This window comes from Cyprinus carpio, chromosome A6, assembly GCF_018340385.1.
Source record: "Cyprinus carpio isolate SPL01 chromosome A6, ASM1834038v1, whole genome shotgun sequence".
NCBI lineage: Eukaryota > Metazoa > Chordata > Actinopteri > Cypriniformes > Cyprinidae > Cyprinus > Cyprinus carpio.
Genome location: NC_056577.1, coordinates 26,194,561 through 26,210,037, shown reverse-complemented (window position 1 = coordinate 26,210,037; position 15,477 = coordinate 26,194,561). Strand labels below are relative to the sequence as shown.

The 15,477-nt window shown below is 35.8% G+C and overlaps 1 protein-coding gene across 1 annotated transcript in view; it reads left to right on the top strand.

The window, feature by feature from the left end:
- LOC109097866 (forkhead box protein P1-B-like) overlaps positions 1-15,477 on the top strand; it is a 189,980-nt gene that overhangs the window by 35,654 nt on the left and 138,849 nt on the right. The window contains exon 4 of the mRNA XM_042758744.1: positions 10,903-10,942. The gene's annotated coding sequence lies outside the window, so the exon portion shown is untranslated. The remainder of the gene's footprint in view (positions 1-10,902; positions 10,943-15,477) is intronic.

Sequence of the window (15,477 nt, the reverse complement as noted above, 5' to 3'; positions counted from 1 at the left end):
TTTACATCAGAGATATCAGTCTTTTACTTTAAAAATTAGGATATTAAGTGTACATGTTTTGTTTTTTTTTTTTTATTTTTTTTTTTTATTTATTTATGTTTTTTAAGAGAAGCTCTGTGAAATCTATTCATGAAAAAAAACAAATCAGAGACCAAGTGACTTTGACATTAACATCCTCCATTTAATAATATAAGGTTAATGGTTTTAATGAGGCCTAAAAATGATCTACTTTTTATTCACGGATCGCTTGTCTAAATAGGGGAAGTGGCGCACTGACCGTTTAGCCTTGTGCTAATGACGAATGCTGAGAAGTTTGAGCTGAGAGGGTAGACTTTGGGTAATGATGAAAGCTTTAGTATGGAGATATGCTGCTGTGATTCAAGGTGTTATGATTTGTCCTTGTTAAACTACATTCTGTTTGCTTGTAGTGGGTGATTGTCTGTGTTCGATGTAACAGCTTTTACTATATTTTTGTGTATTTAACTGGATGCAGAATTCCTACAGAATAGTGTTTTTCCATCCTTTCATATTCACAAAAGTGTAAAACTTTGACAGTTTATGGTCAGTTAGATTTTTTTAAAGGTTTTTTTTTTTAAGAAGTCTCTTAATGCAAGAAGGTGGAATTTATTTGGCAAAGACAAAAACAATTATTATTGCAATTTTTTATGTTTTAATATGTTTTTTTTTATGTATAGAAAGTTTTAAAGAACATAATTTATTTGAAACAGAAATCTTGTAAAATCGTACACGTCTGTACCACCAATTGTTAAAACAATTGCTTAATAAAAGCATCAGATTCTTTAAAAAATATTACTGACCTTGAACCTTTGAACTGTAGTGTATGTGTATATATCACTATATCACAGAAAATAACTTTGTTGCAAATGTGTATCCTTACATAATAGTCTGTATCTTAACTATACATTGTAACCGGTCAGTATGGTTTAAGTTTAATCAAGTTCAGTTGATTAGTGAGTCAGATTTTCAGAGGCACTTTGACTTTTTTAGTGAGTTTATTAAGTGAAGAATTTGTTCTTTGTGAGAGCATTTCTGAATGATTAATTAAAAGAATCAGCCCTTAGGAATTATTTGTTTGTGAATTGGTCCACATTGTATTGGTCATATCAACACATTGGTCATACTGTAAAATATGATTTTTTCTTGTCTATATACATTTATACACCTGTTTCTGTTTTATGATATTAAATATATAAATTAATACTTTTATTCTGCAAGGATGAAAAAAAAATCTTGTAAAAAATATTAGGAGGCCCTTTGAAAATTTTTTTTTAAAACATTGATAATAATAGGAATGATTTCTGAACCATCATGTGACACTGAAGACTGGAGTAATGGCTGCTGAAAATTCAGCTTTGCCATAACAGAAGTAAATTATATTATAAAATATGTTAAAGTAGAAATTTGATTTTAAATCATAATATTTTACAGTATTACTATTTTTGATTTAAAAAATACAGCCTTGTTGAGCATAAGAGACTTCTTTCAAAAACATTAAAAAAAAAAGTCCTACCCAAACTTTTGAAAGGTAGTGTTATACTGTTTAATATTATAAATGCTTTATGTAATTAAAATATAAATTTATATAATGCCATTTTAATCAGTCATGTTTATTTTTGACATTTTATTTTGAATGGTACACTAGGAAGTGCCCCAAAGAAGAGGGGCAACAGCTTGCAAAATTACACCAGCAAGGCTCAAACCTTCGTTGCCCCAGTGTGTGAGAGAATGTGCACTAACTGCTAGGCCACGGCTCCACTAGAGCTTCATGTAGCTGACGTGTTCATGCCTGTCCCCATGAGAGCAGGAACAGGAATCTGTCCATTAAAGCAGTCTCTGAGAACACTAGTGTACACTAGGCCAGAGGGGACAAGAACAGCAAATCTGTGAAAGTGGATCTAGACCTGACAAACATGTGCAGAGCTGAGAAATACAAACAAACAACAGGCCTGTTTGTCTCCCTGTTGGGTTACAGAAATACACACAAATGTATACCCACCCACACACACGCACACACAAACACAGAACACTACAGCTTATGCTTCCTGAGTAGAGTTGTTGCATTGCTGTCTTGTGGCTCTTTAGATTCTACTCTTTGTAAACAGAATTCACGTCTCTGTTTTGAGTCCATTATCTAACAGACCCAACAGTCAGTCAATACAGTCTTGCGGGTCGAACCATTCTGCATTGATGTATGTATTTATGTGCTGTATTCAGAAAAGAGTGGCTCTTTTGTGAACATGATGTAAACAGTCATGTCAATAAATAATAAGCCATATCAAGCTACAGTAGCTATTTAAAAAGGCTAATATCTGTGGCTTGTTTAAAAAAAAAAACGTGGCATTGTAAAGAGACGGATGATCTATGTGGGAGATTGATCAGTGGGTAGAGACCCCATTATCTCTTTCCGTGTTAATTACAGTGTGCTCAGCTTGCATGTCAAAAGACAGATAACTGACGAAGGTAAAAGACCTTATTTATGCTTTCGTACTCAGCTGGCGACAGCTTTCCCCTCTCTTTTTTTTTTGCCTCCTCAGCGCTGTATATTTATCGTCCAGTAATATAACACTGTCAAAGACGATCATCTCTGCGGAGATATTATTTGCTATCGTCACCTTCACAGGCATCCATTTGGACCCGCTTGCTCTCAAGTTACTGACTCTTCCTCTGCATGCGGAGTGGCTGAGCAAATTTGCGCAGAGATTTTTGGTCGTCCCCTGGGATGCCAGAAAGGTAATTCAGGTTGAGTAAATCAATATGTGGGCAGCCCAGTCATACCACAACGCATGAGACATGGCACCCATCTCAGAATGCCCTGACGTTTTGTGGCTTTTAGTGGGGTCACATTTTGCTAACGGGAAAAAACAAAAGCAGAAAAACGTAGGGGGAAATTTCAGTTGCAAGCATCCAGATGAAGTCGATGCTCACCTGAATAGTTTTAAACTAACTAAAATAGCATCTTGAACTTGATTCAAAATGAATCATCATCCGTACATAAACATTTAGGCCTTAATTATAAAACACAAGCAGAATGTGTAAATTGTTGTGATGAATTGAATAAATAAATTTTTATAGAAAAAGACTAAAATACTACAGTAAAAACTTGTTAACTGTAAATTTTAATTTTGCTGGAAAATACATGTAAAATGTATGCTTTTTTGAAAGTAAAAACAATAATTTACCATATATTTATTGGAATAAATAAATAAATAAACAGGGCATTCTAAGAAGCCCTGCCTGACAAATCGTATATGATTTTTTTTAATAAGTTTTTTTTTTTTTTTTTTTTATTTATCTTATTTATGATGTACATTAGTCTTGTGTAAGATTTTATGTTATTTAGTTAATTGCATTTTGCATTTTGTAGTGTTGTGAGTTACCCTGATGGTGGTTTGTCTTTGTGTGTATGACTCTATGTGCCAGCTATTTAGGAGTATTGCCATTTTTATGGAGGGGCACTTTCTGTGAACTCTGATTCATCATGTGGTTTTCTGTTTTACCACCTATTATTATAATGGTTATTAGTAGGTTTTACAGTAAAAAGCTGATTTTTTTTTTTTATGTTGAATTTCTGGCGAACACAGCTGCCAATTTTAACAGTTAACTTAACAGGATGTTTTTACAGTGTGGTTTTGCTCTTTGAAATAAGCCCAGGTACATCAAAACAAACCTCAGAGTCTAAAAATAATAATAAAAATAACAATAAAAAAAACTGTGGAAAATTTTGTTTAGCTGGCGTTTCACGTGTTGACTAGATCTTTAATGTGCTAAGAAAAGTTTTAGCTTGTATTTAACATGTATGTTAGATACGGTATGTTAGATGTCAACAAACAAAAAACAAGATGTGTGATGTTGAGAGTTTGCGAAGATAGACTGAAAACAGTCACGTAGCATAGACCTTACACCAAGATCACGTAACGTGTTTATTGCCTGCACTGTGTGCTGACGGGCCCCTTCTTCTAAAACACACAGCAGTGAAACCCCCATGAAGGGACTTTTCAACCCCATGTTACAGATCTTTTTTCCTTTTTTATTTCTTCTTATCACAGAGCGTGTGGTGTGAGAGGTAACATCACAGCAGTCTTTCCTGTGGTTTTGTCTGTCAGACCTGCAATCCTCAGGCCTGTGTTTGCATCTCTCACCAGAAATAACACACTGTTATGAACCCTCACATACACATGCATTCTCTTGCTCTCCCTTTCAAAACCATTTATGCTATTCATCACTTCCTGTCTGTTGACCAGAATGAAACAGTTTTCTGAAAGGCTGTCTGGAGTCAAGCTTGAGAAACAGAACTGGGTAAACAAAAAAAAAAGTAGATTCTGTGGTTTTCTTTGTACAGACAGGTTGTTCTGCCCAGGACTGTTTGAATTCAATATTGTGCAAGGTGAATGTCATTGTTTTGTCATTCCTGCGATGATAACGTTATCACCATTACTGCACCGTGTCTGAATGAGAGATATTTTGGTATGATGTGTGTTGTGCAAAGGAATTTACTTGTTTTTATGTGTGTTGGAATATTTGTGTATTAAGTGCATTAGAGTGTTATAATGTGTATCACATTAGGAGTCAGACATTACAGTAAGATGTCAGAGCATCACCTGGTGGACTAAAATAGGCCCTCGTGCAAACACTCATGTGCAGTATAACTATGAGAAATCATTTCATGCCACATATTGACATCTCTGAATTGATTTCAACTCAGTTTGTCTCATTAACATTTTTTATTTACAGCTGATTTAAGCTGAATTATATAGAAGCTTGTAAAAAAATATATGACTTTATTTCAGGTAATTGTGACTTAATATATCCCTCTTGTGACTTTGTATCTCACAATGTAATTTTCACTTACGATACTACTAGGCGACACCTCCAGCATTAAAGGGATAGTTCATTTAAAAAAAATAATAATAATAATTTATTATTATAAAAAAAAAATTAAAAAAAAAAATTCTGAGAAATGTTGGTGACCAAGCCATTACCATTGACTTGTCATTGTATGGATGAAAAAAAACAAAACATTCTGAGACACTTCTCAAAATATTTTCTTTTATGTTCCACAGAAGACAGAAAGTCACTCAGGTTTGGAATGACATGAGGGTGAGTAAATGATGACAGAATTTATTTATTTTGGGGTGAACTGTCTTTTTAATAGGAACATTCTAATATCTTATAAATTTATATTTTTGCAAACTGAACAAAGTTTGGTAAAATGCAAAGCTTAGTGAGAGTGAAGTGTCTGTCTAATAATATTATGGTAGTTCAAGCTTAGACAGAGAATATCCGACACAATAAGATGGAGAAGAAGGTGTGGTGTGGCCAAGAAGGGTCGTAATCTATCAGATGCCACCTCACATGTATCTTCACCATCCACACGGCTGCCACAAACCACCATCCCAGTTTATTCAAACGCAGCACGTATTAAAAACACTCACACCCGCCTCTTATCAGATTACCATGCCTTATGATTGGCCTTCCATTGGCCTCTTTATTTAATAGAAGGTTCCTTTCTTCTTGAGATGCCATAGAGTGTTACATCACTGTGCTTGAGCCCTGTTATCTATGTTGAGGCCTGTTCTTGTAATGGGCTTTATTGATCTAAACAACATCAGGCTGGCCGTGATGTTATTAAGGTGAAGATAACTTCACTGTAACTTCCACTCAAACAATGTATTAGTGTTTTATTGGGTTTAAATAACTTTGGCTTTTAGACGCTAATGCAGCCGGTTAGTCACCCTGCTCTTTTATGGCTACAGGATCTTAATAAAGCTTTCCTCTTTACATCCTGCTGTGTGTGAGTGTGTTTGTGTGTGTGTGAGAGAGAGGACAGGAGATGCCAAGTGCTTGCTGGGAAGTTTCTGTGCCTTTAGTAAACAGCAGGAACTCTAAATAATCTAAAAAAGTAATTATACGTTGGCGGTATCCATATTTAGCAACGCATTATCAAGCCGTAGTTCGCGCCCACCCCGGACCTTTAAACTCGATCCACAATGCTGCCTTTTTTTCTTTGTCAAATTAACATATGTGATAAGAATAATTTGTGGTTTTAGAGTCATTTATTAACTTTAAAATTGATGTTCAGATGTGAATTTTTTTTTTTTTTTGTCTTCCAAGGGCACACTGAATCCAATATTTATGAAATAACGATCCCATTCATCTATAGGCATATTTTCTGTGCAAAATTTAATTTGCAGCTATTTAAAGCCATGCGTTTGGTAATGAATTATTTTGTCATCCTGCCTCTGATGAGATTCATCTTTAATAACTGTAACAATTATTTTATTAAAAAAGAGGAGCCATGCATTATGGCTATCTCAGCAAGGTCTACAGTGAGCGAGGAATCTCATTAGGAGGGTATTATTACCCCTGCTGGGCTTTCATTCACACTACCTAACTTAAATTACATTGTGTCAACAATGTTTGCATTAAATTTTAGCAGTCATATTTACCATTTTTTCCCTTTCTCTCACTCCCTACTACTGACACATTTCGATGTATTAAAAAGATATAACACAGTTATAGATCTGATAGGATAGCTTATTGAACATTTACCTCAATGCTGACTTTTAATAATGCAATAATATTGAATTTGCATGCCAGTTGTTTTTATAAAAAAAAGTGAAAACTGTAGCCAGCCATATTGTTGTCTGAGAAGTTGAAAACTTGTATTTTTTTTCATTCTGAAGAACACAAAAGAAGCTGTTTTTAAAACTACTTTTGTGTTTCACAGAATAAAGAAAGTATCTTTCTTATAAGTATACAAAACTATTTTGTATTGTAGCTAGTTTTGCATGGGCAAGCAATGCAGTTTTATTCAGAAAAATGTAATAATCTACTTTGGAGAATATAGTTTTGTCTAGCAGCAAATGGGCTAAATATCAAATAAACATTAGACAAATGCAGCATCACCTTCTTTTTTGAGAAGGGGCTTTTTGGTGGAAACTTATCTAAAGGTGCATTGTGACAAAAATCGCAGCTGTGCTCAAAAAAAGCCAGACTTTTTGCATATTAAAGGCGCGACTAGCATTACTCTATGACAAATGTTGCAATTTCTGTTCTTCAGTCTCTCAAGGAAGTAGGAACGTTCCAATCGGAAACAAATGCCATGTAATACCTATTTTAATACTTCCCCAGTTTTTTTGCTGATTCCTCTAAAAGGTTCCACTGCACATTGAACCATCTGCGAACATGGAAACCAAACGTTGTAGCCTCTGTTCCTCATTTTACTATGGCACACTGTACACAAACAAACTGTTTATGGCTCACTGAGCTGAACCTATCCTGGCCAGAGACAGAAGCGAAATTGCTGAATGTGAGGTAATCGGTTATTTCAGTTTGACCACTTCCTTAAACTCCTGCTATTACTCACAGTGATATGTTTCCAAAGAAAACCTCTGACCCTGTAGGTATAATGGTTTGGTGGAATTATGTAAATCAAATATTTAGCTGGACTTTAGAAGTAAAGTGAAGACTATGATTATCTGTACCTAGTAATTGCAGTGTTGGGGAGAGGGCACTGTGATGGAGTGGCAGAGCAGTTTGTCTTTAAAGTCAGCCATTCTATGTAATATCTCTTTGATTCTTTTGCAACGTTGAGAGACTAGAATATCAAAATGTGGGCTTTTTGTCTTGGGACAGTAAGCATCCAACCATGTACTGTGCAGGCTTATAGCAATTATGCAAATAATGATACATTGTAAATATCAGAGTGATTTTAATGTGCTGTGTGTTTGGCCATTAAGTTTCCAGAAGGATGTATGATTGATTTTTACAATGTTTGTCTCGTAGCTTTTGATTATGAGAGCAATAAGACTGAGATGGTTCAGCAGTGTCTCTGCTTCATTTATCTATTATATTGAATCAAATCAAACGTCAATGATTCGTTAATGCTCTGCAGGAGACAGTTGTGAATAACATCACCATTTTAAGCAGTTTTTGAGCAAATACATAAATATTGAGATTAAATATTGAAAACCTTCTGGTTTTAAAGGCTTTACTGTTACTCAACAAGCCAAAAAATAACTAACTAAATAAATGATAATAATAATAATAAATTTTTGTCAGTTGTTTTTTTTTGTCCCCATTGGTAATTTGTCTTGTTTTAAACATAAACCATTTTTATTTTAATTGAAAAACAAAACAAAAAAACTGTTTAAAAAAAATTATAAAGTGTTGTCTCGTGACGTATCGACTCTTGACACAACTTGAGGTTATTACATGATCTTCATTATCATCACTCCATCAGAGTTAAGGTAATCTGCTAGATGTAGCCACCTCTCCCAGCATATTACTTGAATGTTTAACCCTTTTTTTCCTTCTTCAAGGACGAATGGCCTACGTGCTTGCAGATCTTCATGCAAAAGTCCCTGAGCTCTCCTGAAGCAGCAGATCCCTTTTCAGCACCAGCTGTTCTTCCAGATAAACTCTGCGGCGTGCTCACAGATTCTCTTAATATGATTCTGCAGGGTCGGGCTCAGGAGAATAGACGCAAAACAAGCATGCCAGGAGAAAGAGAGCGTTGAATTTTTCATCAGCAGGCCCTCATACTTTTTTAGTAGGCGGCCGGCTCATTCATGAGCAGATGTTCAGCGCAGGTCCAAGCTGCAGTTAGCATGAACTCTGCTGCCCTCTCAGCCGTTGGCTGCAAGGACGTTGGCAGCGACCCCAGCATCTGAGAATTCATTCCCGACAAAAAGCTCAGAGTGCCGCTTCGCCCAGACCCCTTTTTTTAGCCGCGTTGCCCAGCCCAGGAGCTGGCCAGAAATGGAGGAGGGCTTTTCTTTTGACAGGCCATCAGTCTTCGCTCTGACACTGATGAAAGACTCACCCTGGTCAACACAGGGGACCAGCCCCAAAAATTCCTGAAGACAATTTTGCTCAAGTTTATCATTAATGTTTTATGACATCCTCTGTATGAAAATAAGCCACCTGGCACAAAAACCAAAACAGACCCTTTTGGAAAACAAAAGCAGCCTTTTTTGTGTCATTTGCGTGAAGGTACCCTTGAAACGGGGAATTGCTATATCAGATTAATGCAGGTGGTTTAGGGGAACGCGTTGGTCAGGTTGGTCGCTACGGTAAAGCCCAGCTGCTGCTGTGGTTAGCCAGGTGGTTCAGTTAGCGTGGTGACCTCAATACACCCCAAGAGACTCAAATAACAACCAATACAGATGAAGCTTTATCGTGTTTCATTTACATAACACCATTATGTTGCAGTAGGTCCATGTAGCCTTTTCCCATGAAACGACTGAACGCCAAACCGGCATATGTTCTGCACGGAAAGTGTGAAATGTTATTCTTCTCTTTCATTGCGGTGCATGCGAAGCTGTAATTGAAGGATGATGAGGTTTAGTCCTTTTTTTTTTCTCCCTTCAAGCACTTGTTTCTTCAGCACGTCTCTTACTTCACACTATCTAATTGGCCATTTTCAGGTTGGGTTTATGAGAGCAAAACTAATTAGTGTTTCTAAATTCAGAGAGCAAAAAAGAGGAAGGAAAAAAAGGAAAACATGGTTGAATGGATTGTTCTGGTTTCCTCTCTGGTGTCAGGCTCAGAACAATGAAATAAAGAATCTAATCACTTTCAAACTGCTGTTTTTTTTTTTTTTTTTTTTTTTTTTTTAGCCAACACTGAATGTCACTTTCTCTCCTGGCATTTTGTTTGGCATGATCACAGGCCCTGGAATAAAGGGAGCACTTGCTCTCTTTGCAAACTTTTCCTTTGTAAGTCGTGGGAAGGCTTTGCAGCGAAAAAAACAATGTGCGTGTTTTTTTAGGTGGGGTTGTTTCTTCTTTTGATTCGGAACGTCCTGGTGAAAGATGGGGGGAGGGTGGAGAGTTTACAGTAGCGTAGACTTTTCGCCCGTTACCTTTATTCAGAGAGCTCCAGCTGCAGCGTGCCCTCAGGAAGGCCACCACGGGCGCGCAAGCACGCACACACACACACACGCCGGCCCTCGGTGTGAAAGAAAGCCCTGTTTGAGTTGGCACGTGCATCTTTTGCTGCCTCTGCAAGAAAGACACCAGCAGCGGCTGCGCTGGCCAAGCAGGCCGTCGTTCTTCTAATCAGGATGTGCCTTTTCCACCTCTTTTAGGAAACACATTTTTGCCTCTCCCTCCTCTCAGCGGCAAAAAGGCGAGAGATGGACGGGAGGGAGAAAGTCGGTGAAGATGAGTGACAGGATTGGAGTCTGGGGGGGATTGGGCTAATCTGAGTTTAGTAGCACTCCCTCAACACCTCACCCCCCCGCCTCCACTGAGCCTTCATTAATATTGAATAAAAAAGTTTATAGGTCAGTTTAACAATGTGCTGTAAATCTCGAACTATTTTTATTTTTCCACCTCTCCGCCGGAGGGATTTGCGTGGAGAGGGCCAGTAATTAAGAAGCTGTGAATCCAGGGTTAGGGAGGAAGAGTGTTTAAATGCAATTAGAGCATCTGCTTGAATCGATTTGAATCCAATTACAGTTTTCTTGAATGTGCTATTATTTGTTTAATCAAGGGAATTTTGCCCTTTTAAGATGCTAAAAATGTATCGCGAGATTATTTAAACGCGGAGTGAAAATAAACTTGACAGAAGCGGGTAATGAACAGTTGTTTCAAAGTGACCTCTCTCTATGTTCCCTCCCTCGTTACCTTGTTCTTCTCTGAAAAGAAAACTCCATTTGATTTGTCTGGAGATAAAGCTATCACAATATTGGCTGGATAATTAGCACAAAATCCACATCAGTTTTTTTGGGAACTGGATGTGGAGCACCAGTCTCTGATGATTTAAAGTTTCAGTAGATTTCCTCATTTCTCACTGATGTTTTCCCCTGTCTGTCCTTCTCTCCTTTCTATCTGCCTTCTCTTCCACCAATCTTTCTACCTGCTGTCTGTCCTGCAGGCAGGAGAGTGCAGTGGTCCAGCCCTGTGGATGCTGAACGGTACGTCTCACAGTTTTAATTGTGTATGTGTGTGCTTAAAAAAGCATTTGGACACTCTAGCCAGGCTTTTGAATTAATTTCTTTGCAATAGATAACTAAATATTAAACCAAGTGGAATTTGCAAGCAAATGATGCTAGACCATTTCTCAAAACTGCATTTTTAAGCCATTCTTATAATTACTTTTAACCAGTTGGTCCCAAATTCATTTTAAGTGGATATACAGTATAAAGTCAGTTCACCTCAAGTTACATTGTTTGTTATCCATTCAGTTCATGCATATGCGAATTTAGCGTGTGTGTGGTAGTTTACTCTAGTTTACTCTTTTTAGTCTGTAAACAGCAAATCTGTTGCTTATAATTTAAAGCCCAGCAAAACATTTTATGAAATTTGTAATTATTTATTTAAATGACACTTGGTTAAATGTTTTATTTATTTATTTAAAGCAAATGCCATGTGGTTTGTTTGTTTGTTTGTTTATAACACATTCCACATGGTTTAATTAATTTTATTTATTTAGAATAAATTGTATTTTGTTTAATATTTATTTATTTAGCTAGAATAAATCCACATTGTTTGTTTATTTATTTAAATACAGTAAATGCCACTTGGTTTAATTATGAATTAATTAGTTTGCTGTTTTGAATCATTAGCACTTATTTTGTGTCTAATGCAATTACATTCCTTATTTGTAAGTGTAAATTAACTGCCCAGACACTTTCAAAACACGTCTGTTGGAATTTGTTCATAGTTTAGATGGCTTTCGGCATGCTATCAGCATGTTCATAAGGTCCGTTCTAGCTAATCTCAATTCTAATGCTGTACACAGTTTGATTAGTGTCATTTTTGACCATGTCCCTTGCACCCTTCACTTCCTGTGTGAAACAAACCATGACACTGCCCACGTCACAGTGCCAGTCTGTGTTTGGATCCTGTTGCTTACAGTAAACATTCATATACGGTATATTCATGACCTTCAGTCATAAAAAGCAATCCTTTGCGGCACATGATATGCCATATTAGTGCTTATTAGGATATTGATTCTCAAACAAACTCAACAGGTGCTCAACAAACATTAACCCACGTATATTTTGAGTGTTTCTTAATGTCTCATCTCTGTCATCAATGTTGGATGTGAATAACGTTTTTTAAGTATGTTTTTTTTTTTTTTTGCATATAGTGTATTGCATTGTGAGTTTAATGGAGCTCCTATAAAGTCTGTATTCCTACCAGCACGGCCAGGCAACGTTTTAAAGAAGTGCTTCTAACAGTTACACCCGCTTGCAAAACTGTGTACGTTACAGATTGATAGTAGATGGAAAACATGAATGTAAATTGTGTCATTTGATAATGTAAATGGAGTGCCAAGCTATTTTCCCCCACCCCCATAAAGAAATCAGCCCTATTTACATAGTCAGTTGTGCTTATGAGACTTATGGAAATCAATCTCTTGTCATTTTCCAACTACACAATTTCACGTTAGTTCAGAGATCACAGATTTGAAAGTCAATATGGTGACATTAGCTCATCTCCATGTTAGCAACATTAATTAAACATAAACAAAACAACACACTCTTCTGACAAACTTTTAGATGAGTTTAAATGCATTAATCTTTCACACTGCATGCAAATGAACCCAAAATGTATGATTATTTCCTCTTGAATATTGATTTTTTCGGGGCATTTTACAGAAATGTAGCACTTATGAAAGTCCAAACTTTTGGCGAGACGATTTGAAAAGCATTCCAAATATGTTTAAGTGCAGGTTATTATTTAGTTATTCAGATTTACGACCATAACCGAAAGCGAAAGCAGGTGGATTCAAGCTTGTACATTAAAGTGTACTTTGCAGGGTCCGGTTTTAAAGTGGCCAGCAAGGCAGCTATGACAAGAGTTATTGAAGAGGGTCTTTGCTTAAAGTCTTGCCCACTTTCTTTAAAAGCACTTTTGAGACTCATAATTGCTACTTACATGTTGCAGATGGGTTATGACTAATGAGAGGACTACATTTATGACTCCACATGTGGACATGTAAGCTCTCCTCGCTGTTGAATTTAACCTTTTCAATATTGACTAATTATTTAGGTTAGAAAAGATCTTAAGACGCACTGTGTTACTTTAATACAATCCATTAGTTACATTAGTCGACACCTTTAAGAGCTTTTCTACCTCAGTTTTTTAATATCTTGATTGTGATGCCTTAGACTGTAGTCTTTCACACTTGTGCAGAATATGACATTTAATAATTAAACTGTGCAGGTCTGTTGACTGTTCAATAAGACCTTTGAGTTGTGATCACACCATGACTAAATGTGGCCCAAATCTTTTTTGTTTCCTTGCTTAGTGATATTTGAACTGTAAAATATTGGACGGGGTAAATCTGATTTTTCAGTATGTGAACAGTCTGGTCAGAATTGCGATGTTTTATGTGATTTTAGGTTTGATGCCTGTTGCCTGAATAATTTTTGAGTTTTGTGGATTTTGTCCATATTTGTTGGTTTGAGGTCATCCATGTACCAATGTACTCCTAAAAGTAGACAAAGCAGACTTTTAAAAACTATTGGCCATTTTAAAAATGGATCGCTTCGTTATGTTCCGCCCCCAACTTCCTGTGTAAATAAGAAATATCTCAGCACAGGAAAGAAAACTGTGCTCGGAAAGCCATTTCTTTAAAAGATCACGCGAACAACCTTACAAAAAAGAAACTGAGCTGATATTTGGACTTGCACACTGTGGTTTGTGCTACCAACGTAACTTAGGTTTCACATGTACAGAGTATTATTTTTCTCAGTTTTTGTTGTAGTCATTTACACAGCCGTTTAAAAGTTTGGAGTAGGTAAGGAACCGTTAAACCGTTTTTAAAATAAGTCTCTATTGTTCAACAAGGCTGTATTTATTTGATCAAGAATAGAGTAAAAAACATTCATATTGTGAATTATTACATTTTAAAACAACAATTTTAATTTAATATATTTTAAAGTGTAATTTATTCCTGTTATGGCAAAGCTCAATTTTCAGCAGTTTTCAGTGTCACGTGATCCTTTAGAAATAATTGTAATATGCTGAATTGCTGTTAAAGAAACATTTCTTATTGTTATTATCAGTGTTGAAAACAGTTGTGCTGCTTAGTATTTTTGTGGAAACCGTGATCAGAGTTCTTTGAGAAAGTTTAAAAGTTTGTTTGAATTGGATATTTTTTGCAGCATTATAAATGTCTTTACTGTCGCTTTTGATCAGTTGCATCATTAGCAAAGTGGTTCAGATTACTCATTCAAGCTGAAATCACTTTTTTCATGGTTCAAATATTGCATTTAATTAACATCAATTAATAATTTTATTGAATTTTAGGCATGCCTCATCTTTTAGTAATTTTTAACTTTAAATCTCCAGATCCAGTTTTTCATACACACACATTGGCAATGTCATATTGTCCAGAATGGTGACATAAGGGTCAATCCTATCTGTCCTCCCCCCTCTCCCTCTGCTCGGTGGTGTTATACGCCCCTGCTTCACACAGCTCTGCCAAAGCGACTCACCTCAGCCTGTTTGTGCCCTGTCTCTGTTTGTAAATACACAGACGGAGGACACGGGTGCCGCTCGGGGTCATGGCTGCCTCATGGACGCTCCAAACCCAATGTGACAAGCAACAGATGAGTCACAGCACCCTGAATCTAAAAAAGCTGACAGTTTCTCTCTCTTTCTCGCTGTCTCTCCCTTTGGGTCATGTGGAGATTAGTGACACCTTCTCTGGCATCCTATAGGCCTCTGCCAAACCCTGCCATATCATCCTGCCTCAGTGCCATTACCCTCCCCCTTCCATTTTTCTGTTTATCTTTTTCTTTTCTGGCCCAGTCATATTCAGAGCTGTGTTCTCTTTTAAAGATCTGGCTGCTTTTCTCCTTGCCAACTAAACATGAGGGATGTTTCTTTGGATCAGTTTCTATAAATGGTGGTGGCTGTCTCTTTGAATATATATATATATATATATATATATATATATATATATATATATATATATATATATATATATATATATAGTATTTAGTATTTATATTTTCATTATACAAAAATGTATAATAAATGTACATACATATTAAATAAAAAAACTAAATACTAATATTAAATACTAGATTTTTTAAAAGTTTTTTTCTTAACTTTGAATATATATACAAAAAAAATATATTATTTTATATATAATTAAAGTTTGAAAAATGTACATATACACACACACACACACACACACTTTTTTCTAACAAACACACACACGTGTGTAATAATATTAATTATTATAATAATAATTGTGATAACAGAATAATAATGTGTAGTAATATTAATTAATAATGATTAAAATTACCTTATATAAAAATATATGCATGTATTATTAAAATATAAATATTTTAAGAATCTCTAAAGATGTTTTTTTTGTCACTTTAAATACACAATATGGTAGAACACGAGAAATAATTCTTTCTTTCTTTCTTATTTCTTTCTTTCTTTCTTTCTTTCTTTCTTATTTCTTTCTTTTTTGTGGCACATT